This window comes from Eucalyptus grandis, chromosome 7 (assembly GCF_016545825.1).
Source record: "Eucalyptus grandis isolate ANBG69807.140 chromosome 7, ASM1654582v1, whole genome shotgun sequence".
In the NCBI taxonomy this organism is placed as follows: domain Eukaryota; kingdom Viridiplantae; phylum Streptophyta; class Magnoliopsida; order Myrtales; family Myrtaceae; genus Eucalyptus; species Eucalyptus grandis.
This window is the reverse complement of record NC_052618.1, coordinates 19,208,076-19,224,932: the sequence shown is the minus strand read 5'-3', so window position 1 is coordinate 19,224,932 and position 16,857 is coordinate 19,208,076.

The window sequence follows — 16,857 nt, the reverse complement described above, 5'->3', positions numbered from 1 at the left end:
AAAGTCGCATGCAGCACACAATCTCACGGATGGTCGGACTGGTCCTTCCAGAAACAGCATGCATGGCCAACAAATCTCTCTCCAAAGCTCCGAAATTTCATCCCATCTACTACAATCAAGATTTACCATCTACTACACACACAACACAGCAATGCAAGGGGTAGGTTTTAGGACTTCACTTGCCTCTAATCCAAAGAAAACACAGCAAGACAATGGCAGCTCGGCGGATGCACAGCGGCAAGTCTTCTTCCTCCTCTCTCGGCTTCACTCTCTCGTTCGCACGAACACTCTCTCTCGGTTTCAATCCCTCTAGCAATCTACCCCTCTCTCCTTCTCTCTCTTAGTCTCTTGATTAGCTTGCCATCATTGGTTTTTTTGCATGTAGAACACTTGGCTACAAAAGGGGCAACACTTGGCAAGCTTTTCTTGCCACTTGGCATTTTTGCCATGCACATGATGGGCCTTCATTTGGCTGGGCTTGGGCCAGCCTTGGTCGACTACTTCATGGGCTCCTTGGGCCGGGCCTCTTGGCCCACTTTAGGCTCAACACTCTTGGGCCTAAAGTCCAAACTTAAATGGCCCAAAATTTTCTTAAATAAGCCCATGTTTATTTTTAATAGTTTACCTTAAATCCCCACTTATATAAATACTAAATTACAATTTCATATGGCCATAAAACTTGAAATCACAAATCAATAAATTCCAACTTATATAACACACATGGCCAATGATAGGATTTTCTTTCCTATCAAATAATTATCCATTAAAAGCTTGGCCATGAATCTTATTGCAAATTACGGATTAAATGGCTACAATTCAAATTAAGGGTACTTCCATCACCTTTCCATAGGTTGTAATATCTCCAGAAATTGCCATGTAATTTTGGGATGCCATATCGTCCATGGAGTATTCGAGAGCAAAAATTGAGTTCTTTAATGTCTCTTTTCCTGGGCTATCATAATCACTACCTTTCAACCTTTATCCTTCTATTTCAAATCTCCTCTTATTATACTTCCATATGCCTGGGTTTATTGTGATTTTCTATAACAGTGGGTAACAAATCCTCCATCCTGGTCTAAGGTCTCCAATATGATTTTATCCTCATTTCACTCCAAGAAATCATTTCCATCGAATAGTTCCATAAAGGACTAGTTGTTAGGGAAATCCCTTATGATGTTTTGAATATGACAAAATAAATCAAATGCTACTAATGTATTTAATGGTTGAGTAATAAACTATGCAGATAATAGAACATATAAAGGATATTGTCAAAATCTATACTTGGAAAAACTAGAAGATAGACTTTATGCTGAAACTGAATTTATTCAGACTGTGTTCAGACCTTAAAGCTAAATATATTCAAAAGCAGAATATGTTCAGACTTACGTTCAGATTGTAAAGTCTATTTTAGACGGAAGACACTCACACTCTACTTCTACTTCAGACAGAATATTCTTAGACTTTATATACAAAACGAGACACAAGTCCAGAACGTGATAAGGTCTAGAACGAGACACAAGTTCAGAACATAGCAGATTCAAAACGAAGCATGTTCAGAATGAAACAACTTAATAGAACGTAAACACAAACCCAAAATATATAACGGCTAGTGATCTGGTTTGGAATGAAACAACTTAATAGAACGTAACACAAACCCAAAATATATAACAGCTAGTGATCTGGTTTGGATTCTACATCAAGATAGATTTGATTGATTCAATCTAATTGATTGACAATTAGATCTCGAAGACAATAACTTTCTATTCAAAAAATCTCTACTTATAAAAACCAAGATTTTGTTTGTATAGACGATCATAATCAATTTGGAATTCTACTTTTGTTACTCAATGGCTATTAAATCTTCTTGATACAGATCTGTCCAATAGGTAGATTGGAAGACAATTCTCTAAATACTGTCCAACTGCTAGTTTGGAAGTGGAGGAGTATTTAAGAAGATCAAGGACCGATGAGCAAAAAAGAGATGGAGCGTAGAATTTATAATTTCAAAGTCTGAGCGAACTTTGATCATAATACTAGAATAGTGACTTAGTGAGATAGTGTGATAGTGTGATCTACCATTAAGTATTTGCACTCAAAGTTGTAATCACTTATTGATTACATAGTGGAATCTAGCCAGAAGGCTGTTAGCGTGAGAGAGTGAACGTAGGCTTGATTTAAGCCGAACCACTATAAATTCCGTATACAACATTCTCTTTCATTAACTCTTCATATTTAGGTCTGTTGCATACTTACAAGATTATTCCAGAAATCTATTCCATCACATAATAGATTCTGAACATCTACCAAAAGTCTGGTGGCTCATTTGTCAAACTCCAATCCTTATTCAGACTTTGCTCGAAATTTATTTTATTCCGCATTTATTTGCCAATGTTTATTTTAAACACCTATTCATCCACCTCTAGGTGTTTGTACTAGCACTTTCACTAGTCTCACGTTCTTTCACTTTTAGCCAATACCCTTAATTTCCTACACTAATTTCTTTTGCTTCATTTTCTTTATAAGGCACTTCCTTACAACTAGTAGTAAAAGGACCCATCCTCTCACAAGATTAACAAAAGTGGAGAAGATGTCCATACTTGAAATTGATTCATACTTGATCATCGTTGAAATTCACCACCAACCAGAATATGAGTGGCTTTGATAAATCTAAGAGTATTCGAGCTCTCTTCACTTTACATAATTTGTCTTCTTTCACTTCCATCTTTATTTCTAGCATAATCCTAATCTTAAAAGCCACCTCTTACATCACGTTCTCAGTAATCCTTACTAAATACAAATCATGCACTAGTACCAAAAATGCACGATGAGTGAAAATATGATGATGGATGGATAACTTAGGATTCGGTTATTGGAGGATGAGTAAATTACTTAAGAAAGACCTTGAGTTGCTTGCCAATACTCTCTCTTTTTTCTTTTTCTTTTTCCGCTTTCTAATCAAAACGTGAAAGTAAATTGTCCTGATTGGATCTAATCACTCACTACATTTTTCATTTTCTAATTCTTCCTCATTGTAGAAAAGATTGCTTGAAAATTGACATTGGGCATAAAGTAGAGTTTACCTAACAAATTCAAGTTACATTCCTTCGTTTTCTCCTAAGGAATTTCCTCACATACATTGGCTACAGGATTCTTAGACCACATTCTTCCCATATGTCTACATATGACAGCTAGTTTGTGCTCTTTAAACCTCTTACTCTCTATATTACTTACTATTTTGCTATAATAAGGATAATACTTCCTTAGAAAACAAAATAGTAGAGCAACTAAGGGAAATGGCAGCCCAATCTAAAATGAACATTGGTAGCGTGCAATGGAATAAGGTATAGCTCCAATGCCCTACTTGAATTAACCAAGATCTAGCTTAAAAGCATATTGGGGTAGTTGTTGAAGTGGAAAAATTATGGATGAAGGGAGCTCTACAACAAATCGACCTAAACGATTTAGGGTTTAACATGGAGGGGGTTAAATCTGGCATTTTATGGCAGAAATTGGGTGTAAGAGAATGGATAAGTGCTCACTGAGAGGCGAAAGAACGAAAGTGTAGATTGTGTCTGGCCAAGGGTTTGGGGTAAATGTAGTATGGACTTTGTGAGTGAATATTGAAACAGCTAAGAGAAGATGCATTTAGGGATGGGAATGGGTGCCGTGGGTAAGGAGAGAGGACGATTAGGTTTGTATAGGTTGATGGAGTGTGTGGATGGACTATGAGATCCCGAAACTATCAACTACCCCAAACCTAATTCATGATGAGCCCACCAACTTCCTAGCAAAACTTTTCGGACAAACTATCACAATAAATATAGGTCACTCTCATAGGGAAAAAAGGGAAGACTCACGGGGAAGAGAGAGAGAGAGATCTCCAACATAACTTTTTGCTTGTTGATGATGTTGATCATCGAAGCATGTGAGGAATTTGGTTATGGATTTTATTTAGCCCCTTTTCTAAATCTCATTTTTATTAACTTTTTGCATCACGATTCTTGCACATTGTTGCCTATGGATAAAAGTACAAAAAAAAATGTCATAAGTCTATCATAATAATACTAATTCACTCATAAATCTATCAATTTGATCAATTTAGTTATAACCTTTTTATATTGGGTTAATATCTTAAAAAACCCCAAACTGGTACACCTGTGACAAATTTACCCAAAATTATTTTTTTGATCATAAAAAACTCCAAACTTGTACACCTGTGACAAATTTACCCCGACTAACTATAAAAAAAAAAAAAACCCTAAATTGGTACATTTACGACAAATTTACCCCAAACTAATCTATTCGGCCGCAAAAAATCCAAAACTGGTAAATTTGTGACAAATATACCCCCCCGGTTAAATTAGATTAATACCACAAAAAAATCACAAAAATTGTAAACTGTCATAAATTGAGCATAAAATCTTAAATTGGTATACCAGTTAATTGTCACGTGTTATTTAACTTAATAATTTAACGGTAAAATTTAACAAAAACTAACATAGGGTAAATTTGTCACAAGTGTACCAGTTTGGGGTTTTTCAGGGTATTAACCCCTTTTATATTTTGCTAATTGAATCCATTTGACCAATTTAAATAAGAAATTGTTGATGCGGATGCTAGTTGTTGTGTTGGTGCTAACATTAACAATTTTTAAAACATTTTTGATTTCCTTTCTTCTTTTTTTCCACCATGGACAGCAAATGTCACTGGAGCTCGCTAGCCATTAAGTGAGGGTTGTGAAGCCCTCATTCAACCTCGTCAAGATATGGGTGATACATAGGTAGCCTACCCACGCCATAGCTGGTGGCAAGCGAAGGTGGCCTTTCCCTAACCATTGCCAAGTAGTTGTAGACGAAGGCGACCATGGCCTCATTAGCCACAAGCTAGGCCGCCTTCGCCTGCAGTTGGTAGGCCATGGCGAGGCTAGCCTTGCCTAAGCCTTGCCTACATCTAGGCAAAGGTTGTGACCCTTGCCTAGTGCTCGGCGAGCTCTAATGACCTCACTCGCCACAATGGAAATAAAGAGGAAAAGAGAATAAAAGAAAAACGAAAATAACAAATTAATAAAAAAAGTAAAAACTTAAGAAAAATTGTTAAAAAATAATAATAAATTGTTTATGTCATCGTCGGATTGCCAGCCATGCAATGTAAGATGACCGATATCTATATCATAAATTTTCAATCAAAGTTAGCTAGATTGACTCGATAGGCTAAATATGAAAATAGTTAAGGACCAAATTGATCTAATTGAAATATTATGAATAAATTACTACTAATGGAATTGGCTTAAAACTTTTTTGATACTTTTCCCATTGCTTATGTTTCGAAGCTACTTTAAGGCTACTTTTAGGGTCATCTAAATAAATTGATCAATCACATATTGTTTTTTATTAACTAATTATTTTAGGCCATACAAACAACCATTTTTATGAAAATATTTTGTAAGTCATCTATTTAGCAAAATAAATGGAGTCTTAATTTTACGGGTTTCAATTTCCCAACTTTTATATTCCTTTAATCCTAAGGATATTATTAGCTATTGCTAAGACTATAGCATGGTGTCTGTGTATCTGTACCATAACTTTTCTTGGTCATATGCTCCAATTGCGATTCATATTAAATTCGAATGAGGGCCCATAAACCAAAATTATATAATTCCAAAGTACTATATTGAATACTCTAACTTTTGAAGACCAGAGGCGCTATAGTGCAATCTTTTATTGCCCCCACCCCCATGTGCACATAGTTATAGCTCTACAACCGTCAGTGACTAGACCAAAGCTGTCTCCATTTATTTCATTAAAAAATGAATAAATTTAGAAAGTATTTTTCAAAAAAAATATAAATCATATCTCTTGAAATAATTGATCGATGAAGTTTTTTCATTAACGATGATAATTTGTCGCTTAACATTTACATGAATGATGATTTTTTTATTAATTTATTTTCTTAAGCAATACGAGCAATTATTTTAGAAAAGTATTTTTTAAATTATTCATTTTCCTTCAAACAAATACTGTCAAGATTGTGGGTGTTTTACATGAAAAGGGTGGTCTTGGGTATAATGTAAAGGTACTTCTTGAGAAAATATAAAAGTGAGACAAATGCACTTTTCTTCTAAATGATTAAATAAAGCGACTTACTAGAGTGCCACAAACAAACATTCTTAAGATCGCAAAAGAAAAAAAAAAACACATTTCTTAGTAACATGTGATCGAAGTTAAATTCAGTAACAGCTGGAAAAAAAAACGAGATAATTAAATTAGGAGTCCTAAAAACTTGTCTTGATTAGATATTTTAGCCCTAAAGATTTTTTTTTTTTTCTATTTAAGTTTTAGAATTTACTCATGTCGTGCATCTCAGAAATTTCAAAAAAGTCATTTTATTTTTAATGGTCGGAAATACCCACGTGTTTTTTTTTATATCTAAAAAAGAAATCTCAAATTGATACTTGACCCAAATGTAACCTTCATTAGCATTCCATCCATTATACCGTTAAAATGCATATAGACAAGCCCGCAAGAATGCGTGAGCATTCCATTACCATTTTGGCCGATGTCCTGTTAAAATGAGTCAATGCACCTGAAATTTTTTCAGGTCAGACCCTGTCATTCCTATCATTCTCCACGTCAAATTTGTTTGACAATTGTCTACTATGTATGTATTCATGTTAACGGCTGACCGGATTGAATGCTAAACATTTAAAAAAGGTCACGGTACCGTTTCAGAATTTCTAAAGAGACGAAAATTAGTTTGAGTCATCCAACATCTCCTGAAAATTTACTAATCTATAATCATCCGCCTCTCATTTACCAACCTTCTCCCATTGATAAAAAATCTCGTTGAAATCATACAAGCAAATCCAAAAGCTAGCACTGACACTAACACACAACACAATATGCCATGTTTCTAAAAAAAATATAATATTCCGACACGTTAGGACATGGATATTCAATGTATATTTTTGTATATATATGATAAATTATCATTTTTATGATTATTTCAATTAAATTAATTTGATACAAATTCATAAATAAATAAATGATTAAAAAATAGTCTAGAATGAATTTACATTAAAAACATTAGTCCATATTTGTTAATATCATTCATTGTTTCAATTTGACAATGAATAATTTCTTCCCCCTTTATTATTTTCATTATTTTTTACATATTTATATTTTGACCCTTCATTTATTGAAAATTTTTAAAATTAATCCTGTGAGTCGGAATTGTGTATTAGAATTTCGGACTCACATATAGGAGCATGTCAGAATAATTGACCATGTGTCAAATTTTTGGACATTTGTTGACTGCGTGTCAAAGTGTCATCCAATACTCCAACACAACATGAAAGCTTACAGAGAATGTTGGTACTTCCTACTCTATAGGAGCCTATTTACATTGTGGATGGAGCACAACCTTTGTTAAAGAAAAAGTCTCTTTTGAAAATTTATTGGTGCATAACGAAAGGACATTAAAATTATCATACAGGAAGATTACATGTCATGTCAATGAAATCCTTTGTACTATCACTGACACCTCTTCATTCGACATAACTACTAAACCCCAATCATTTCCTCCAGGTCAACTATCACTAACAACAATAAAAGAAGCATCTTCTTAACTTTATCTATCATTGCTCTTCTATTCTTTATTTTCATTAAGAAAATAATATTGGGTCTTTTTAAAGCCGCAAGGGCTTTAAGATGCTAGAAAGTCAAGGTAGAATCCAAACCCTAACAATTTCAATTCAAAATCTCCCTATATCTTCCAATGGCCTAATAGGGCCAACCACCAAAGCTCATTTCTTTAAAGTCATCCTTGACTAAGGTTGGAGTCCCATGTTGGAGTCCCATGTAGTTGAGTTCAATCTACAACATAAAAGACCTCCCCCTTAAGAAATATAAGGGACATCCCTCCTCATCTTCTTTGTTATTGGAATTATTCTTGCCTATCTTTAAACTCTGGACTAGGTGTTTGGAAGGTGATTCCATCCATAGAGTATTCAAGAGCAAAAATTGAGTTCCTTAATGCCTCTTTTCCTGAGCCATCATAATCACTACCTTTCAACCTTTATCCTTCTATTTTAAATCTCCTCTTATTATACTTCCATAGGCCTGAGTTTATTGTGATTTTCTATAACAATGGGTAACAAATCCTCCATCTTGGTTTGAGGTCTCCAATATGATTTTATCCTCATTTCACTCCAGGAAATCATTTTCATTGAATAGTTCCATAAAGGACTAGTTTCACATTCTTTCACTTTTAGCCAATACCCTTAATTTCCTACACGAATTTCTTTTGCTTCATTTTCTTTATAGGGCACTTCCTTACAACTAGTAGTAAAATGACCCATCCTCTCACGAGATTAACAAAAGTGGGAAGATGTCCATACTTGAAATTGATTCATACTTGATCGTTGTTGAAATTCGCCACCAACTCGAACATGAGTGGCTTTGATAAATCTAAGAATATTCGAGCTCTCTCCACTTTACATAATTTGTCTTCTTTCGCTTCCATCTTTATTTCTAGCACATTCCTAATCTTAGAGGCTACCTCTTACATCACGTTCTCGGTAATCCTTACTAAATACAAATCATGCACTTGAACCGAAAATGCACAATGAGTGAAAATATGATGATGGATGGATAACTTAGGATTCAGTTATTGGAGGATGAGTAAATTACTTAAGAAAGACCTTGAGTTGCTTGCCAATACTCTCTCTTTTTTCTTTTTCTTTTTCCGCTTTCTAATCAAAACGTGAAAGTAAATTGTCCTGATTGGATCTAATCACTCACTACATTTTTCATTTTCTAATTCTTCCTCATTGTAGAAAAGATTGCTTGAAAATTGACATTGGGCCTAGAGTAGAGTTTACCTAGCAAATGCAAGTTACATTCCTTCATTTTCTCCTAAGGAATTTCCTCACATGCATTGGCTACGGGATTCTTAGACCACATTCTTCCCATATGCCTACATATGGCAGCTAGTTTGCGCTCTTTAAACCTCTTAAACTCTATATTACTTACTTTTTTGTTGTAATAAGGATATTATTTCTTTAAGAAACAAAATAGTAGAGCAATTGAGGGAAATGGTAGCCCAATCTAAAATGAACATTGGCAGTGTGCATTGGAATAAGGTATAGCTCTAATGCCTTACTTGAATTAACCAAGATCTAGCTTAAAAGCATATTGGGATAGTTGCTGAAGTGGAAAAATTATGGATGAAGGGAGCTCTACAACAAATCTACCTAGATGATTTAGGGTTTAACATGGAGGGGGTTAAATCTAGCATTTTAGGGCAGAAATTGGGTGTAAGAGAATGGATAAGTGCCTACTAAGAGGCAAAAGAAAGGAAGTGTAGATTGTGTTTGGCCATGGGTTTGGGGTAAATGTAGTATAGATTTTGTGAGTGAATATTGAAACAGCTAAGAGAAAATACATTTAGCGATGGGAATGGGTGCCGTGGGTAAGGAGAGAAGACGATTAGGTTTGTATAGGTTGATGGAGTGTGTGAATGGACTATGAGATCCCTAAACTACCAGCTACCCCAACCTAATTCATGATGAGCCCACCAACTTCCTAGCAAAACTTTTAGGGCAAATTATCACCATAAATATAGGTCACTCTCATAGGGAAAAAGGGAAGATTCTCACGGAGGAGAGAGAGAGAGAGAGAGATCCAACATAACTTTTTGCTTGTTGATAATGCTAATCATCAAAGCATGTGAGGATTTTGGTTATGGATTTTATTTAGCCCATTTTCTAAATCTCATTTTTATTAAATTTACATCATGATTCTTGCACATTGTTGCCTATGGAAAAAGGTACAAAAAATGTCATAAATCTATCGTATTAATACCAATTCAGTCATAAATCTATCAATTGAATCAATTTAGTTATAAATATTTTCATATTTTTGTTAATTGAGTCCATTCGACTAATTTCAATAAGAAATTGTTAATGCAAATGCTAGTTGTCGTGTTGGTGCTAACATTAACAATTTTTAAAATATTTTTTACTTCTTTTTCTTTTCTTTTTGTTTTTTCCTCCATGGACAGCAAATGTCACTAGAGCTCGCCGGCCATTAGGTGAGGGTTGCGAAGCCCTCATTTGACCTCGTTGAGATATGGGTGATACATAACTAGCTTACCCACACCATAGCTGGTGGCAGGCAAAGGTGGCATTGCCCTAACCATTGCCACATAGTTGTGGACGAAGGCAACCATGGCCTCACTAGCCACAAGCTAGGCCGCCTTCGCTTGCGGTTGGTAGGCCATGGCGAGGCTAGCCTTGCCTAAGCCTTGCCTACATCTAGGCAAAGGTTGTGACCCTCGTCTAGTGCTCGGCAAGCTCTAATGACCCTCACCCGCCACAATGGAAATAAAGAGGAAAATAGAATAAAAGAAAAATGAAAAGAACAAATTAATAAAAAAAGTAAAAACTTAAGAAAAATCATTAAAAATTAACAATAAATTGTTTATGTGATCATCGGATTGCCAACCATGCAACGTAGGATGACCGATATCTACGTTAGCAATTTTTTTTATCAATAGTAGCTAGATTGACTCAATAGGCTAAATATGAAAAATAGTTAACGACCAAATTGATTCAATTGAAATGTTTATGAGTGAATTACTACTGATGCAATTGGTTTAAGATTTTTTTTATACTTTTCTCGCTGCCTATGTTTCGAAGCTACTTTAAGGCTACTTTTAGGGTCGTCTAAATTAAGTGATCAATCACATTTTGTTTTTCATTAACTAATTATTTTAGGCTATACAAATAACCATTTTTAAGAAAATATTTTATAACTCATCTATTTATTGTAAAATAAATGGAGTCTTAATTTTGCAGGTTTCAATCTCCCAACTCTTATATTCCTTTAATCCTAAGGACATTATTAGCTATTGCTAAGACTATAGCATGGTGTCTGTGTATCTGTACCGTAACTTTTCTTGGTCACATGCTCGAATTGCGACTCGTATTAAATTCGAATGAGGGCCCATAAACCAAAATTATATAATTCCAAAGTACTATATTGAAATCTCAACTATTGCAGATCACGAGCGCTATAGTGCAATCTTTTATTGCTCCCTCCGCCCTTCCCCACCCCCATCCCATGTGCACATAGTTATAGCTCTACAACCACCGTTGACTAGACCAAAGCTGTCTCCATTTATTTCATAAAAAAATAAATAAATTTAGAAAATATATATTTTAAAATATATAATTCATATCTTTTGAAATAATTGATCAATGATTTTTTTTTATTGATAATAATTTGTCACTTAACATTTACGTGAATGATGACTTTTTTTATTAATTCTTTTTCTTAAGTGATACAAGCGCTTATTTTAGAAAAATATTTCTTAAATTATTCATTTTCCTTTAAACAAACATGTCAAGATTGGGGGTGTTTTACATGAAGTGGGTGGTCTTGGGTATAATGTAAAGGTACTTTTTGAGAAAATATAAAGTGAGACAAATGCACTTTTCTTCTAAATGATTAAATAATGGGACTTATTAGAGTGCCACGAACAAATATTCTTAAGATCGCAAAAAGAAAAAGAAAAAGAAAAACACAATTCTCAGTAACATGTGATCAAATTTAATTTCAGTAACAGCAGGAACAGGAGTCCTAAAAACTTGTCTCGATTAGATATTTTAGCCCTAAAGATTTTTTTTGTCTATTTAAGTTTGAGAATTTACTCATGTCGTGCATCTCAGAAATTTCATAAAATTCATTTTATCTTTAATGGTTGGAAATACCCACGTGTTTTTTGTTTTTCATCTAAAAAAGAAATCTCAACTCGATACTTGACCCAAATGTAACCTTCATTAGCATTCTATCCATTATACTGTTAAAATGCACATAGACGAGACCGCGCAAGAATGTGTAAGCATTCCATTACCATTTTGGCCGATGTCCTGTTAAAATGAATCAAGGCACCTGAAACTTTTTCAGGTCAGATCCTGTCATTCCTATCATTCTCCACGTCAAATTGGCTTGACAATTGTCTACTATGTATGTACTCATCTTAACGGCTTACCGGATTGAATGCTAAAAATTTAAAAAAGGTCACGGTACCGTTTCAGAATTTCTAAAGAGAAGAAAATTAATTTGAGTTAAATGTTCTGCTGTCATGTAGCACTGGTTTTTGAGTTTTTGTGAGACAAAATTCTGTTGGCATGATTTTTTTTTTTCAGAAATTAGAAAGAAATCAAGTGAGATTTTACAAGTTTCAGAATATCTTTAATTTAGAGAAAGCCTTCATGGCCGGTACTTCCTCATTTCTCATTGAGAAACATGAAATCTGAAAAAATTCCAGCAATCGAGTCACGATAATCCATACTTGCACATGACATTAGTCCTAAGGATATTATTATTACCTATTCCTAAGGCTTATGGTATCTATAAATCTAGAATTAATATCACTAAAAATCTCAAACCGATGCAATCGTAACAAATTTACCTTCCGTTAGTTTTCATTAAATTTTACTGTCAAATTATCAAGTTGAATGGCATGTAGTAATCGACAGGTGTACCAATTTTAAGTTTTACTCTCTACTTATTACGGTACGATAAATAAATTTGTCACAAATTTTCAACTATTTGTTAGATACTAGTGAAGGGCTCAAGCTGCCGGGGTCGTGTGATTCTAGGATTCTAAAGTTGAGATCACATGACCTAAGGCAGCTGCCACCTCAGGTTGCAAACATAGGCGAGGCTTGCCGGTGATCGGATCAAAGCTCGCCAGTAACGTCGCGTGAGGTGAAAATGGAGAGGGCAATAGTGAAATTTCCATACTCACCCCGCCTTTTCATGGTCACGTTCCAGAGTTGGGATGCATAATAAATTAGGATGAGGGGCCCATTATCCAAAATTAAACAATTTTTAAAGTGGAATATCGAGATCTCAACTTCCGAAAATCACGAGATACGGAGCAAAACTTTTCCCTCTCCCCCATGTGCACGGAAGCTGTAGCCACTGCCACCGTCGGTGCGGACGCGCTTCGCATGCACGTGTAGTTTTGGATGCTTTGATAAAAGGCTGCGGGTGCTCGCATGGTTATACGAAGAGGTGATCGGTTCTAAGATCGGAAATCAGAAAGTTTTTTATTTTTTTGCTCCCGATTCTGGATTCTGCTAGAAAACTTGTTTTTCTCTTGTTTCCTTTTCTGGGTTTCATTTTTTATTGCAATATAATGGGCAATGAAGTGGTTCGAAGTAGGAGTGATCGGGTTATGACCGGTTTCCCTTTTTAAGATCATGTACCCGACCTTATTTGTTTAGACTTTGTACCCATCCACCATGTTTATCCAATCTGGTTCCAAGGTCAACCATGTTTCCATTGAAACATGTTTTACAATCTCCCGATATTCTATATGATTTCAAATTTTATATTAATACGCGAGAAAATAACGTAATCATCTTAATTTGTATCGAAACATTAAGCACTTATAATAAATAAATACATTAACTTTTTGACTAAACGAAAAATTAAGGATCCACATGGCTAATTATAATAAATAAAATCATAAAGTAAAGAATTAGTAATAAACATGGGTCTAATATTAGTTTTATTCCCACAATTATTACATGAAGCTACTCTTTTATGCAAGTATAAATCCTCCTACAAAAGAGAAATTGGGCAGGTCAATCCACATGATACATAAGAATTTGACGGCGGCGAATACCGTCCATCTGTTGGACGGTGCAAGAGGGAGCCGATGAGGGAGGGAAGCACGTGAGGAAGAGGAACGATGAAGGAGGAGTACTATGCTTGTTTGAGAGAGCCAAGAGGAAAAATGTCGTGTGATTGTGGGAGTAAGAATAGAAATAAGGGGGAAAACATGGTTTTGGACCATACTTACAAAACTAGTTCCCAAATCGGTTCCAAAACCGGTCCTAAAACCAGTTCTTGGGTGGGTAATCAATCAGATCCAGTTCCCGAACCGGTTTAAATCGGTTCCGAATTTTGGGAACCAGTTCTTGGATCAGTTTCAACGAGAACCGATTCTTGACCCTATTTTCCGAGTGGGCCTGTTCGATTGTACACCCCTAGTTCGAAATAAAAAAGATGAACCCCGGGGGGGTGAGTAAGGGTTGTGGAGGTCAAACGAGCAAGGGCAAGCTACGAGAAAGAAAGGAGGGTGAGCTATAGGGGAGAGATTAAGTCGTGAAGTGTCCGAGTGAGGAAAAAAAAGATGTCAAGAGAAAATTAGAATTTTTATCTTTATGATATCAGTTTCAAATTCAATCTGGTTCTTAGGTAGTTCTTTACTCGAAACCGGGAATCAAACCGGTTCTTACTCGTTCCAAAATTTTGGAATTGGGAAGTGGACCAGTTTTCAAGGCGGTTCGGTTCACTTCATAAATAGAATCAATTAGATTACACAACTCTAACTATATGGGTAGGGGTGTGCAAAAGAACCGGGATCCACCCGAACTGCTCAGAATCGGACCAGAACTGCTCGGAACTGGTGGTTCTTGAGGGAATTGGTTCGGTTCCCAGTTCCAATTTATGAGAACTGGTGGGTACGGGTCCAATTCCCGGTTCCCTATGCGGATCCATCTACCCACCCACTCGGACCGAACCGATTATATTAAAATAATATATTAATTTTTAATATTAAAAAAATAAAATTATAAATTAACAACCCAAATCAAATAATTAAAAAAAATTAATTAAAGTGGGAAAAAACTCCAAAGTGCACCAAATTGAGAGGCTCTAATCTCTAGTCAAACCAAATGAAGAGGCGTTGAATCTAAAAAGTCCAAAGTGCACCTTGACAAAACATCGAGCAATTGGTGGGCAAAAAGCAAGCATGTGAAGAAGCAGGACAGCGGGAGGAGGAGGAGAAGAATAGTTCAGTCAGTGAAGAACCAGCAATTTTGGTTGAAAACCAAAATTATTTCCTGTCAAGATCAGAGCTTTGGAGAAAATAATATTATTATTATTGTGAAACCGGTTCTATGAATTCATCCAAGAACCGGATCGGACTGGTAGTCTGGTTCCCAAGTGGATCCATAGAACTAACGGGTGGAAGGTCGGGAATCGCCCACTCGGATCATGCACACCCCTATATATGGGTCTAATTGGAGGATCTTCTTATAAATAAATAACAAGCCAAAAAGAAGAAGAAGAATAGGATAATGAAAGCAGGAGTCAAAAAGTTTGCGTCAGCCAGATGTTTTAGTCCTATGGCACTTTTTTCTTGTGTATGTAAGTCTTAGAAGTTTTCACATGCGGTCCACCTCATGAGTTGCGTCAAACCCGCTGGCCTTTTTCCGTGGACGGCAATGGCGATGTGCTTATTTTTTGCGTCGGTATCAATAAAAAATTCGAATTAGCACTACTTGGATACGCGTTTACTCGAAAGTTGATTATCCACTCAAACAATTTTTTTTTTTAATTGGTGAACATGACACATTAATCTCAAATTGGTTATTCAACTCGAATTTACCCTTTTTTAAAATTGTGTTCCAATATTTTTGTTAAAATACATACATGCCCTCTCACATATCCTTACGTGGAGAATCCACGCGTCTCACCATTATATTAACATTCAATCCAAAATTCCATTAAAAATACATACAAGTCAAAGATGTTTGAATTTTCTTCTCCATTCCAAATCCATCTTGCAGTCGTTGGGGTATCCAACAATAAGCTGACAAACGAAAATAAATCTTGGACCATGGGCACCAGATCAGGACTTTCGGATCAAATACAAATTAATTTGGGATAGATACGTCACGAGATGGGACCACCGCAGGAATTTCAATCACATCAATTGATTTTTTTGAGAAATTAGGAAGAAAACCAAGTGTGATTTTTCCAGGGTCTAGCATTTAGACCCAAATTCGATCCGATTCTTAAGGGTGTGCATTATAAAATTTCTATCTCTCTATCTCTCTGTTCCTCGGAATAGGTTTGGAACAGAAATTCGTTTGGTAACATAATTTTGATTTTTCTATTTCTAGAACAGATTTTTATTTCAGAAATAGATTTGAAGAAAAAATCAAAAGCTAAAATTTTTAACTTTTCAATTTCTGGTCAGAAATAAATTTTTGTTTTATAAATTTTGTCATGCGCACCTTAAGTGGTTCCTTACTTGAAATCAAGAATCAAACCAGTTTTTACAAGTTCCAAAATTTGGAATCAGGAAGTGAGTCGGTTTTCAAAGCGGTTTGGTTTATAATCAACACAATTATACAACCCTAGCTATATGGGCCTAGTGAGAGGACTTTCTTAAATAATAAGCAAAAAGAAAAAAAAAAAAAAAGAGTATAGTCAAAGCAGGAGTCCTATAAAGTAAAAACTTTGCGTCAGCCAAGGGAGAGATTGAGTCGTGAAGTGTATGTTCGAGGTTAGAGAAAATATATAAAAGAAAGATGCCAAGAGAAAATTAGAGTTTTTATGCTTTATGAGATTGGTTCCAAATTCGATTCGATTCTTAGGGGTGCGCATTATAAAATTTCTATTTATCTATTTCTTTGTTTCTCTTTCTCGGAACGGGTTTGGAACAGAAATCCGTTTGGTAACACAATTTTGATTTTTCTATTTCTAGAACAAATTTTTATTTCAGAAATAGATTTGAAGAATAAATCAAAAGCTAAAATTTTTTCTCAATTTCGACTTCTCAGAAATTTTGTCATGCGATCGGTTCCTTAAAATAAATCAAACAAATTTCTACAAGTTCCAAAATTTGGAATCGGGAAGTGAGCCGGTTTTCAAAGCGGTTCGGTTTATAATCAGCACAATTATACAACCCTAGCTATATGGGCCTAGTGAGAGGACCTTCTTGTAAATAAATAACAAGCAAAAAGAATATAAAAAAGAAAGAAAGAAAGAA